The sequence below is a fragment of the Balaenoptera acutorostrata genome, chromosome 1, assembly GCF_949987535.1.
Source record: "Balaenoptera acutorostrata chromosome 1, mBalAcu1.1, whole genome shotgun sequence".
In the NCBI taxonomy this organism is placed as follows: Eukaryota; Metazoa; Chordata; class Mammalia; order Artiodactyla; family Balaenopteridae; genus Balaenoptera; species Balaenoptera acutorostrata.
Genome location: NC_080064.1, coordinates 163,675,248 through 163,687,906, shown reverse-complemented (window position 1 = coordinate 163,687,906; position 12,659 = coordinate 163,675,248). Strand labels below are relative to the sequence as shown.

At 42.8% G+C, this 12,659-nt stretch overlaps 2 long non-coding RNA genes across 3 annotated transcripts; one reads left to right on the top strand and one right to left on the bottom strand.

Moving 5' to 3' along the window:
- Positions 1–834: 834 nt before the first annotated feature.
- On the bottom strand, positions 835–10,453 carry LOC130707408 (uncharacterized). Of its 2 annotated transcripts, XR_009007297.1 has the most exons (5): positions 9,304–10,453; positions 5,944–6,030; positions 4,309–4,366; positions 3,857–3,987; positions 835–1,633 (listed from the first exon to the last, which is right to left on the bottom strand). It is a non-coding gene; the product is annotated as an uncharacterized LOC130707408 (long non-coding RNA). The 2 variants fall into 2 exon arrangements; XR_009007298.1 differs by lacking the exon at positions 5,944–6,030.
- Positions 4,241–12,659, top strand: LOC102997261 (uncharacterized). Its single transcript, XR_451537.3, has 2 exons — positions 4,241–4,380; positions 10,538–12,659. It is a non-coding gene; the product is annotated as an uncharacterized LOC102997261 (long non-coding RNA).

Genomic DNA, 12,659 nt, shown 5'->3' with positions numbered 1-12,659 from the left:
TCCTTATCTCCTCCGCCTTATGGGGCTGAAAGTAAAGAGAAACTCAAATCCATCATTTTCACAGTTTGTTGGCAGCTCAAGTTCACCGTTTTGCAGTTGTTTGCAGCTTTTGGAAAAAAAAAAAATGTGTGTTCGGAAGGGTGATGGAACCATAGCCTGGTAGGAGAGACAACGGTGCGATGGGATAAATACAGGTAAAAGTCCTTGTAAGCACAGACAGGGAGTGACCGGCTGCTCAGGGATGTGAGAGAAAACTGCAGAGGGGCTGGCATTGGAGTTGAGTCTTCAGGAAAGATTAGAAGTTTCCCAGCCTTTATCTTTGCTGCCCCATCTGCCGAGAAACCAGTCCCTTGGCAATTCCTGTGACTGGCTCTTTTTTTTTTTTATGTTAAGACTTTATATTTTTAGAGCAGTTTTAGGTTCATAGCAAAATTGAGGGGGTGGTACAAAGATTGCCCATATACCCCCTGTGCCCACACATGTACAGTTTTCCCCATTATCAACATCGCCCACCAGAGTGGTACATTTGTTACAATGATGAACCTATGCGAACACATCATAACCACTGAAAGTCCACAGTTTACACTATGGTCCACTCTCAGCGTTGTACGTTCTTTGGGTTTGGATGGCTGGTTCTTTTCATTCTTTAGCTCTCATTTCAAACGTCACCTTCTTGAACTGAAGCGTTCATCAGTGGATGAATGGATCAACAAAATGGTGTATCCATACAATGAAATATCATTTGGCCTTAAAAAGGAGGGAGATTCTGATGCATGCTTCAACATGGATGAAGCTTGAGGACATATGCTGAGTGAAATAAGCCAGCCACAAATGACAAATATTGTATGATTTTAATTCTGTGAGGTACCAAGAGTAGTCAAATTCATAGGCAGAAAGCATAATGGTGGTCATTGGGGCTGGGGGGAGAGAGGAGTGGGGAGTTAGTGTTCAATGGATATGGAATTTAGGTTTGGGATGATGAAAAATTCTGGAGATGGAAGGTAATGATAGTTGAATAGCAATGTGAATGTACTTAATGCTACTGAACTATACACTAAAAATGGTTAAAATGGTAAATTTTATGTTATGTACATTTTTCAATAATAGAAAAAATAGATGCAAGTTACAACTGAGAAAAGGTCACCTCTTCAAAGAGGCCTTCCCTGACCATCAGGTCTTAAGAAGTCTTCCTACTGCAGTTGGCTGGTTACTCTCTGTTTCATTGCCTTATCTATTTCCTGCACGTCACTCACCACAATCTGAAATTATTGTACTTGTTTCCTTGTAGGCTTCATGAGGACGCAGATCTTGTCTGTTGCCTTCACAGCTGTATCACGCTGCTTGTGCCAGGCTTGGCACATACTAGATGCTGAAGCATGTAGAAGGAAATACTGAAACCTCTATAAAATGCAAAGTGCAATAAATATGTCAAAAATATTATTTATTTCATGTGGCTCTTCTCGATCTGGAAGGATTCCACATAGTGAGGCTAGTTCAGGACCGAGGACCAGATGTGACCAATTGTTGCTAAAGGCAGCAACAATTTGACTTTGACTGATGTAGGCCTGAAACAGAGCCAAGAAGTAGATCGACAAAGTCTCATCAGGGCATGGCTCCTTGAGCCTGCTTTTGGCTGAAAGAAACAGAAACCTCAACTCAGAATGGTTTGGACAGTAAAGACCATTGTCCTTATCATCGCCCATAAAAAGAGATCTCGAGGCAGGGTGCTGCAGGGGTTGGTTAATTCAGTGGCTCATCTAGCATCAAGGCCCCAGTTTCTGTCCATACTTCTATTCTGCCCTTTTCAACACATGAGCTTTGTTGTGAGCTCATGATGACTGCCTTAGCTCCACTGTGCCACACCCAGACACAATAACACAATTACTCTTGTGGAAGAAAAGCAACTATCTTTCCTTGTGTCTCTCTTGGGCAAGTGAAGGAATCTTTCACAGAAGCCCCACACAGATTTCCCCTCATGTGTCCTTAGCCAGGACCGCATACCATGTTCATGCCTAAACCGGTCACAGGCAAGGGGAATGGGACCACCATGACTGGCTTAGACTCATATAGACCCTTGGGATTAAGGATGTATCCAGCTTTCCCCAAAGCACATGACAAGCTAATGGTAGGTGCATGAATTACTCTTGGCATTAGGGAGATGGAAATGCCTATTGGGAAGGCAGCTAGTAGTGTCTACCTCAGGGTGAAATTAGAGGTTTGAATCCATGTCACAATAGCCATCCTGGCATGGAGATGGAAGCATGGATCATTCAAGGGGGCACTGACTATGGAACACCATGGAAGCCCCCAGGCCCCTGCTTCTTACCCACCACTGACCTTAGCTTATTTGGGATCAAACTGGCTACAAAGGGTTTAATGAAGTTGATGCACACCTAGGAACTTGCCTCATCTTGTGATTTCCAAGACAAGTAACCATCACTCAACCTTCATCCAGCATGAGGTTTGCATTTACACAAGGCTGTGTTCAATTCTTATTCTGAAACTCTTTCATTCTTTGATTCAACATATATTTATTGAGCACCCATTTTGTGTCAGGTATTATACTAGGAACTGGGATATAAGAAATAAAGTGTCTGCCTTCATGGAGCTTACTATCTGGTCTGGGGAGAGAACCAACTAACATATTTTTAAAAATTAATTTCACATATGTACTGATATGTACTATGGAGAAAATAGAATGATGGGATAGAGAGTGGTGGGACCAACAGGTTACTTGAGCTAGACGATTAGGGAAACTCTCTGAGGAAGTGAGAGATCTGAGTTGTGAAGGAAAAAGCTAGAAGGAAGATTTGGGGGAAGGATATTCCTTGTAAGTACATACTCTTTGTAGCAAGAATAAGATTAACATGTTTAAGTCATACCAAATCAGCCTGTGTTACTGGAGCTTGGAGGGCAAGGGAGAGAGTGGTAGGGATGAGGCAGAAGTTTCAGTAGCCTTGGAGAAACTATTTTAGTGGGGGAGGGGAAAATCCAAGACTTGGGTTTTGGACATGTTAATTTATCTAGGTGGATTAGCCATTTAAGGGGGGATGTAAGAGGTCCAGAACACAGAGTTGTAGACATGAAGCTGGAAATTATCAGCTTATGGATGATATTTTAAATCTGGGTGAGATCACTTAGGGAGAGATTGTAAAAGAGAAGAGAAAGGCTTCTAGACTCACTAGGTGTATGATTTGAGCATGTTATTCAGCTTCTTTGAGCTTGATTTTTTTTGAATTAATTAATTAATTTTTAACATCTTTATTGGAGTATAATTGCTTTACAATGGTGTGTTAGTTTCTGCTTTAAAACAAAGTGAATCAGCTATGCATATACATATATCCCCATATCTCTTCCCTCTTGCGTCTCCCTCCCTCCCACCCTTTGAGCTTGATTTTGAACTTGTCTATAAAGTGAGTTTTATCGTATCTACCTTGCAGAGTTGTTATAAGAATTAAGTTAGATAATGTATGTGAAAGCACCTGGCACAAGGCTTGGTAGAGTCTAAAAAAAAATGTTTTTTTCTTCACGCTGAGTGTCCTCGTTCCATTTTGTTAGATAATAAAGGTATGTACGTGAATCATTAAAATTGGATCTAGGTAAAGTGAGCGTCCAGGATTTGACATTCCTTTTTCTGACTGATCAACTTTCAAAAAATCATTCTTAGGCACTGGTGGATAGATGAGGAAGGAGTTCTATCATATTTTTCTGCTAAAAGAGAGCCCAGATTTCCTTAGATGGGTGAGGGAGGATAGGTGAAAGAAGAGCTGCAGGTATGGGAGAGGAAGGAAAATGAGAAAAAAGTATTTCAGACAGCATATAACGGAACAGTGATGGAAAGCTCAAGATTTCAAACCTTTGTCTTTAGGAGATGGTGTCACTGCCCAGAAATAGACACATCGGATGAGGAGTTAGTCTGGGATGAACATAGAAGTGATGGTGAGCTTAGTTTTGGCCAGGCTGAGTGTGAGCTCCAGAGAGGGCAACCTGGAGGAGACAGCAAGCAGACAGCAAGCATTTAGGGAATTTTTGTAGCACAGGAGAGAGGCCGGACCTGGAGCTACAGGCTTAGGGGGCTTTGCATGGAGAGGACTGAAGCCTTGAAACTGGTGAGGTCATGGACAAAGTCTAGGGTGAAACCCTTCTCCAAAGAGCTCTTTTACTGCTGTTTAATATTTCATGTGGTTGTTTTGCTTCCCTGTTTGACTGCAAACTTAACTGCTCTTCCACTTTCTCAAAGGTGACTTGGGAAATTGCCTCTCTCAGCTTCAGTTTCCTCAACTCTCAAATGGGACTAATAATACCTACCACATAGACGGTTGGGAGGACGAAAAGAGATCATCTCCTGGAGCGATTAGCATCGTGCCTGGAATGAGGAAGGTAGACAATGAACACTGAATGTCGCCTCGATGTTATTTATTTGATTCAAAACTAAGAAGTGTTCTTGCATACCTGCCAGGTGTATAAACACTTCCTGTTCACTCAGGGTACGTGACAGTGGGGAGGAGGGGTTGAGGTGGGGACTCTAGTCCTATAACTTCCTCCTGCCCAACCCTGAGGTCACATCCTAACTAAGCTTGGGAGAACTGTCCCGTCCCTGGTTTATATCAGTCCCTCCCACATAGGAGGGGAATGGTAGATGGGTGCAGATTCAACTGAAAATAGTCTTTTCCAGTTGCCACGGCCCACATACTGCTCTGAAGCCCGTCTCTAGCACAGATATCTAGGTCTCTTTTCTCCTAGTGGGACTGCCCCAGCTGGACATATGGGCGGTTGTCAGAGGGCTGGCGGGCCCCTGAACAAAAGAGAGAAGCAGCAGGGACACATCTTTCTTGGAAACCAGCCTTAGGCAGCCCAGGATCCCACAGTCTTCCCACCTTCTTTGCTTTTCTGCTGGGATTTGAGGTCACCCCCTCCCCTCAGGGGACACCCACGTGGATCTGACCATTGTGATTTGCTCTCCCCTAGTCTGTGCTCCCAGGGAGGGGAGGGGAAGAAGAGTTTAATTAGGTCTCTGAGTTTCCTGATGCCAGCAAGAGTGCCCTCAGGTTGTCTGATGTGTGAGTAGCTTTGGGCTAGTTTTGAATTATTTTTAGGACTATAAGAAATCAGCTCTGAGACCTGAGTCATGAGCAGGCTTGCAGGAATCTGTGGACGTGGAGCTCTTGGCCCCTGGCATGAAGGGGAAGGAGGGTCTTGCGTTGACCTTGCAGCTTTTCCCTCTCAGAAGCCAAGCAGACAACCCTACGGGGGGCTCAGGGTGTACAGGGTATGCGTCCTTTTAGAAATGCAGCCCTCCTTACCCCACGCCCATCCCATTTCCCCACCAATTTTTTCTAAGCTATTTTGAAACAGCCATGAAAAGGTTTAGAACTGGTTTAAATTCAGGTAACAGTGATGATTCTCTGTTTGCAAAGACCTGGAAACCAGCTGTGCCCTTAAAGCCAAGGAGAAGACTGGATTTAGCTATTGCTGGGAAAACAGCAACTATTTCTCCCACCACCCTGGTTTGGCAACATACAAACATGCCTTCAGAAATTTCAAAGAAAAACTCAGATTTAAAAAAAATAAATGATGACCTAACTTCAATTTACAGAGCAGTTACAAGGCTAGGGCAAAGAATTACACTCAAATAAGGCAGACCTCAAAAATATTGCAGGTTTGGTTCCAGAAAAAAGAATATCAAAGAAAGTGAGACACTCTAAGTTTTGTGGTTTCCTAGTGCACATCAAAGTTATGTTTACACTATAGTCTATTAAGTGTGCAATAGCATGACTAAGAGAGCATATATAACTTAATTAAAAAATACTTTATTGTTAAGAATGCTAACCATCACCTGAGCCTTCATAATCTTCTCGCAATAGTAACATGAAAGATCACTGATCACAATCACTGTAACGAATATAATAATGATGAAAAAGTTTGAAATACTGCGAGAATTACCATAACGTGACACAGAGACACGAAGTGAGCAAATGCTGTTGGAAAAATGGCGCCGATAGACGTGCTTGACACGGGGTTGCCACAAACCTTCAATGTGTAAAAAGCACAGTTATCTGTGAAGTACAATAAAGCCCAATACACAAAGTCTGCCTGTACCCCAAATGTTAACATTCTACTATATTGGTTTTATCATTTTCTCTCTCACCACATATACTGATACAGGGTAAGACTGATACAATACTATTCCCTAACCTGCAGACTTTATTCAGTTGTCATCAATTTTCCTATAAAGTCCTTTATAGCAAAAGAAAACCCAGGACTATATTATTCAGTTGTTGCATCACTTTAGTCTGCTTTAATTTTGGACAGTTATTGAGTATCTCTTTGCATTCATGATATTGACATTTTTTCATAGCGCAGGCCACTTAGGTTGTAGAATGACCCTTCCTTCGGGCTTGTCTGATGTTTCTTTGTGATTGCATTCAGGTCGTATGCTCTGGGCAGTAACACCAAAGCTGTGGTGCTGGGTTTTTCTCAGGGCACCGTATCAGGAGGCACGTGCTGCTGTCTCTTTGTTTCATCACCAGTGATGTTAGCTTTGATCATTTGGTTAAGGGGGGATGGGCCAGATTTTTCCACGGTAAAGTGACTTAATTTTCCCTTCTGTAAGGTTACTTTGTAATTAATAAGAATCTTGGGGGGAGGTACTTTGAGTTGGTCTATATACTCCTCTAAATTTCACCCACTAATTTTAGCATCCATTGATGATTCTGGCCTGAATCTATCATTATGATGATGGTTGCCAGGTGCCGGTTTTCTAAATCCATTATTCCTTTCACATTTATTTGTTGGTTTTCTACTGTAAGGAAGAACTTTCTCACGTATCTATCTATCTGTCTATCTATCTATCTATCTATCTATCTATCTATCTATCTATCTATCTCAGTTTTTGAAAACAAAACAGCATGTTAACTAAAAAACCCCGATGTATTCCCACAGTGGGTGTCCTTCCTTGAGCCCTCACTGACAGCAAACGTGTCCAGGCCGGTCTGGTGAGCTGGGGGCTGGCAGAAGGAGTCAGTACACAAGAACTGAACTGCACTGGGGCTCTGTGTGTGGTGGGGGATTCGTGCTGGCCTCTGATGAGGGGCAGGGTGTGGAGGGCAGCAGGCAGGGATTGAAGGAACTGTCTTGTGTGAGACACCATGAATCTAAGAATGTGAGCGGCAGGCATGTGTGTCCCTAGGACAAAGCAGGGCTCACAGTGGGGGACAGGGGAGTTTAATATTCTGGGCACACGGCACCCTGTGCTGTAGGACCATACAACCTGGCAGCAGTGGCTGTGCAGGAAGATGGGGACACTGGGGTCTCACGTGGGTAGTGCCAGTGACTCTCACGCGGGTTTTCAGGAGGACGGGAGCGGGACAGAGGCAGAACATGGCCCACAGGCATGACGGTGGGGAGGGGCACCTACTCTGGGTACTTCCAGAGGCGACTTTGTGGGAGCCCAAGATCTTATATGAGCAGGTCAAGACAAAAGCCAGTTCGATGTCAGAGGCTGGAGAGGCCATGGGACACTGGAATTCCAATCCACACAGCACTTGCAGCCTGGCAAACAGTCCCTGAAAAATGAGACTCGGTGCACTAGGGGCGGGGCTTGCTTGGATGCAGAGCATAGTGCCAAACTGGTGCGCTGCCCCACCTGCCAGCCGCCCATGCTCGTCAGCACAGTTTGGTTGTCTCCTGCTCATTCCTGGGTGCTCCCCTGGGTTCTGAATGGCAGAGGACCGGTCCTCCTCCTCCAGACTTATGTACACCCGAGGGGACTAACTCTGAACGAGGCACTCGCAAAGAGGGACGAATGCACGAAAGGAGAGCACCCAAGAAAGACGGAAAATGAGGAGACGTGGCAGCACGAGGGAAGCGGCTTCACCACATCTACCAAGTAGCTCCCTAGGAAATACTCAATCTTTCATTTAATTGAAGACCGGAACATTATTATCTCTGGCACGAGAAGGAGTTATCCTAAAGAAAATTTACAGTGGTATTATCATCGACTCAAAAATAAATTACACTTTGGTTTAGTTTAATTTAGTTTCCTAAAATTACACTTTGGTTATATTTGGGTATCATATCAAATCAGGCCGTGTGCATCTGTCTGTGAGAGTGAAGAAATGCTACGTTAGAAAGCCTTAATTTGAAATGCTGGGTGCATTGTCCACTGTGTACACTTTAGCAGTTTTCACTTGGAAGTTGATGGTGATGCAGTGTTTCCTACAATACAGTCTTTACGTCAGGCTTTCGAAGAAATCTTTTCGAAGATTTACAATGCGGGACAGCTCGAATGTTACTTCTGAAGTGATTTTTGGGAAGCTTTGAGATAAGCCAACCTGCACTCCTACAGCTGGGCTGGAGGATGTCCCCAGGGCCTCAGACACCTGCCTGGCCACCAGAGGCTACCTGATCTGGGTCCCTCTTTTCAGGGTGGTGACGGGCACAGTTGTCTGATCACCTGCCCTTGGAAGCTGTGTGTATGATGGTCTCTGAGCTCCCCTGTGCAGAGGTCATCCCTCCTGGATCAGGGAGTCACGTGGAGTCACAGAACAGCTGTCAGAGCCTGACCGGGCCAGCAGGGACCTTCCCACAGAGCTATTACATTTCAATTTCAGTAAATATTTAATGGCAGTCAATACCAGAACAGATGCTCCGGGATGAGAGTTCAGGAAGTACAAACAGGACCTGCCTTCAAAAGATGGACAACCTAGTTGAGATTCAAGTAACATTTATTGGGGAAAAATGGGAGAGAGTGAACAGAGCTTGGGGCTGGCACCACAGGGTTTTGTGTTTGGGTTTTGATCTTGTCACTTATGGGTTTCGGGCACCCAGTAGGACCTTTCAGGGCCTCCATCCACAAGGAGCCTCCGTGTCTCATCATACATGGAGAATAACCATTCTTACCGCATGGGTTTCTCGTAAAGATTAATGGGAGACTAGACAAAAAGCACTCAGCGTGGTGTCTGGCCCAGAATAAGAGCTCAGTAAACAATAGCTGGTTTTTTGAGGGCTTTCACACGCTGGGCACGTTTACCTATGTGGCCTCCCACACCCCGCTGAGCAGGGTGTTATTATTATGCCCCATTTACAGATATAGAAACTCAAGGCCAGAGAGGCGAAGGGCTTGCTTTTAGTTAGCGGTTCATCAGCGGTAGGGCTGCACTTGACGGCCCACCTCCTGGCACCTGACTTGACGCCATCCTCACTCTGACACGACTGGCCCTTGCGGTGTCGTGATCATCTATGGAGAAGACATATTCTGGCATCTTCTCAGCAAACACACCACTAATAACAATGATCTCTTACCTTTGTATAATCCCTTTAACTTTCCAAAGTGCTTTCACATCTAGTATCATTTGATCCCCTCCACTCCAAAGACGAGTCTTCTCTGTTCAACTTGCAAAATCAACTCCTGCCAGGGCTTTTTCTGCCTGAAAGACTGAAGCATGGCAGAATAAATGTTCTGGACCGTGTCTTTTCCAGCCTGGGCAGCGGACAAGGTGGCTTTCTTTCTGGGCTGAAAAGGCTCTGTTTTTATTTGGGGCTTTTGTGCAGCACCCGGAACCCAGCCTGCCCCACTTCAAGCTTCTTCCTGCTTTACGTCATGAACTAGGGGAGCGTTTCCTATTTTCTTCAATACTTTGAAAGCCTCTGACTCATCTTGGGATGAAGCAGAAGTCACATTGGTAGGATGCTTGGACCAATCTCTCGTCCTTACACCCCTTGGAATACACACATGTGCACACGTGTGTACACCTGCTGCTTCCCAACTGCCCTAATGAATGAGGCTCAGTGAACACGAATCGATGAAGCTCCACGGAAGTCTGCCACTTGTTTATGGCTCCCTTCCAGGAGCTCAAATGTTGATTATCCACGTGTCTCATCTCCATCTCCTTCAACTTGGCTCAGGGGTGCTCCCATTAATGTTATAGTCACTAGACACATTATCTTCCTTCTCTTTGAGCAAAGTTATTTTTCAAACACTAAGCACAAATAATTATTCAAGAAACACTTTGCAAAAACAGCATTTATGAAAACCGTACAATTCAAAATCTATTTTAGAAGCTTTTACAAAAAGCAGGAAATTTAGCGGGGGAAGCAGGTGCTGCATTCTTTTCATGATAAATGGCGGTGCATGCCCGGGCGAGGGTGGGGTGGGAGGCTGCCTGACTAGTCCCAGATAGAGTGGTACCAGAAGGTTTTCCAAACACAGCCTCCAAACCAAAATGCCCTTAGACTCAAGCAGCTCTGACCATAAAGGTAAGAATGAGAGATGTGTTTTGCTGGTCTGAGATTTGTAAGAAGTGCAGTTAAGTAAGCAGTTGATTTAGTATCTCACCCCCTCCCCTTGCAGAATTTACCATTTGACATTTGGTGCCTGTGACCTCAGCAGGAGTTCTAAGGACAAAGCAACACCTGTGTCGACTGAAGAGGACATATCTGGGGTCTGGAGGGTCCCCAAAGCGTCTCTGAAGGAAACATCTTGAAATCAAAAGCCATCTGCTAAGGGAAAACTCTGTTTTTTGTGTTTTACCCCCAGGAATCACTAGGTTCCTAGTGGAGGAGTCCAGGAAGAAGAACAAGACTGACAACAACCATAGCTATCACTTTCCAGAACTTCCTGAGCCACAGACTTCACATACATTATCTTGTTCATCTCATAGCAATCCAGTGAGGTGGGGACCATCCTTATGCCCATTTTCCAGTGGGGGAAACTGAGTCTCACAGTGGTTACGTCCCGCGTGGACAGTCTGTCAGCTGGTGAGTGGCAGAGCCGGCATTTAAACCCCACACCGTTTGGCTCCACATCCCACGCTTTCCCTCCTTACTGCACACTGCATCCCTGGGCCCCTTCCAGCCGCTAGCCCCCCGCCCAAGGGGAGCCACTCTCCTGACTTCCACAGCAGAGGTGAGTCCTTCTGTATTTGTACTTTATGTAAATGGCATCATGCAGTGTGTGCTCTTTGGTGTCTGGCTTCTTTCACTCAACATCAAGTTTGTGAGATTCACCCATGTTGTTGAGTATGTCTGTTGATCATTGGTATGCTCTTGGCCGTACAGAATTCCGTTGTGTGACTACGCTTCAGTTTATGTATCCATTCTATTATTGATGGACTTTGAATTGTTTCTTTTTCTTGGCTATTACACAAAGCTGTATTATGCATATATAAACTTTTAAGGTTGTAGATAAAAGAATCTATATAGACAACATATCATCTGTGGATAATGAGAATTTTAAGTTTTTTTTTCCCCTTTCCAAACCTTATATGTTTTCTTTCTTTTCTTTTTTCTTCCTGATTTTAAAAGCCTTCACTGTTTCACCATTAAAAATAATTTTGTGTAGGTTTTGGTTAGACTTCCCTTATCAGATTAAGGAAATCCCTTTCGATTCTGAGCTAGTTAATTTTTTAAATCATAAATAGATATTTTGAATTTCATCGAATGTGTTTTCTCTGTCTTTTGAAATAACCATATTGTTTTGTTCTTGTAATGCTAATGGTGTGAAAGATAATTACAGATTTTCTGAAGTTAAACCTTACATTCCTGGAATAAACTCAGCTGAGTCATGATGTGTTATTTTTTTTCATAAAGTGCAGGATTTATTTTGCTAATATTTGTGTAGGATTACTCTCTTTATGTTCCTAAATGAAGTTTCCCTATGATTTTTCTTTATTATATTTTTCCAGTTTTAGCATCAAAGGTAGAGTGGACTCATAGACTGAATTAGGGAATATTCTTTTTCTTTTTTCTTCAAAGAATTTGCATAATATTAGAATGATATGTTCCATGAACACTTGGTAGAATTTACTTGTAAAATCATCTGTGCCTGGTGATTATTTGTAGGAAAATTAAACAATTGATTCACTTGTTTTGATGGTTATGAGCTATTTCTATTTGAGTTGGTTATTTTTCAAAGAATGTGCTCATTTCTTCTAAGTTAATGCATCTTTATGCATTCTTTGGCATGTAGTTTTTTATAGTACTCTCTTATCTTCTTAGTCTCTGATGGATCTCTCATTATATCCCTTTTTATTGTTAATATTATTTGTGCATTTCTCTTTCTTGCACAATTCTCCTAGAGGCTTGCCTATTTTATTCGCGTTTTCTAAGAACCAACTTTAGGTTTTTGTAAATCTTTGTTTTCTATTTCATTAATTTCGACACCTAAAGTTATTTTTCTTTAAATTTATTCTGTTGTTCTTTTTCTAATTTCTTAAGTTGGGTACTTAGCTCATTAATTTTCAGCCTTGCCTCTCTTATACGAATAAGCATTTAAGTCTCTACATTTCTCTCATTTCTCTCATAGTATCTTTTTTATTGCATTCCAGAAGCCTTGGTATGTTGTATTTTCATTATTGTTTAGTTCTAAATATATTTAAATTTCTCGGGGTCTTTTATCCAAAAGGTATTTAAAAGTGAGATTTAAAAGTTCTAAGCATATGTTTTTGAGGTCTAAATTAATTGCACTGTGGTTGGAAAACTTGGTCCATATGATAAGGGATATTTGAAAATTTTAACCCTTCTTCTATTCCATGGTTAGTCTTTGTAAATATTGTCATATGGAATCTATATATGTTTGATAAATCAAACGATAATTGCATTTTTATATTTTTACTAATTTTTTGTCCTATCAATAAATAAAAGATGTACCTTGAACATTG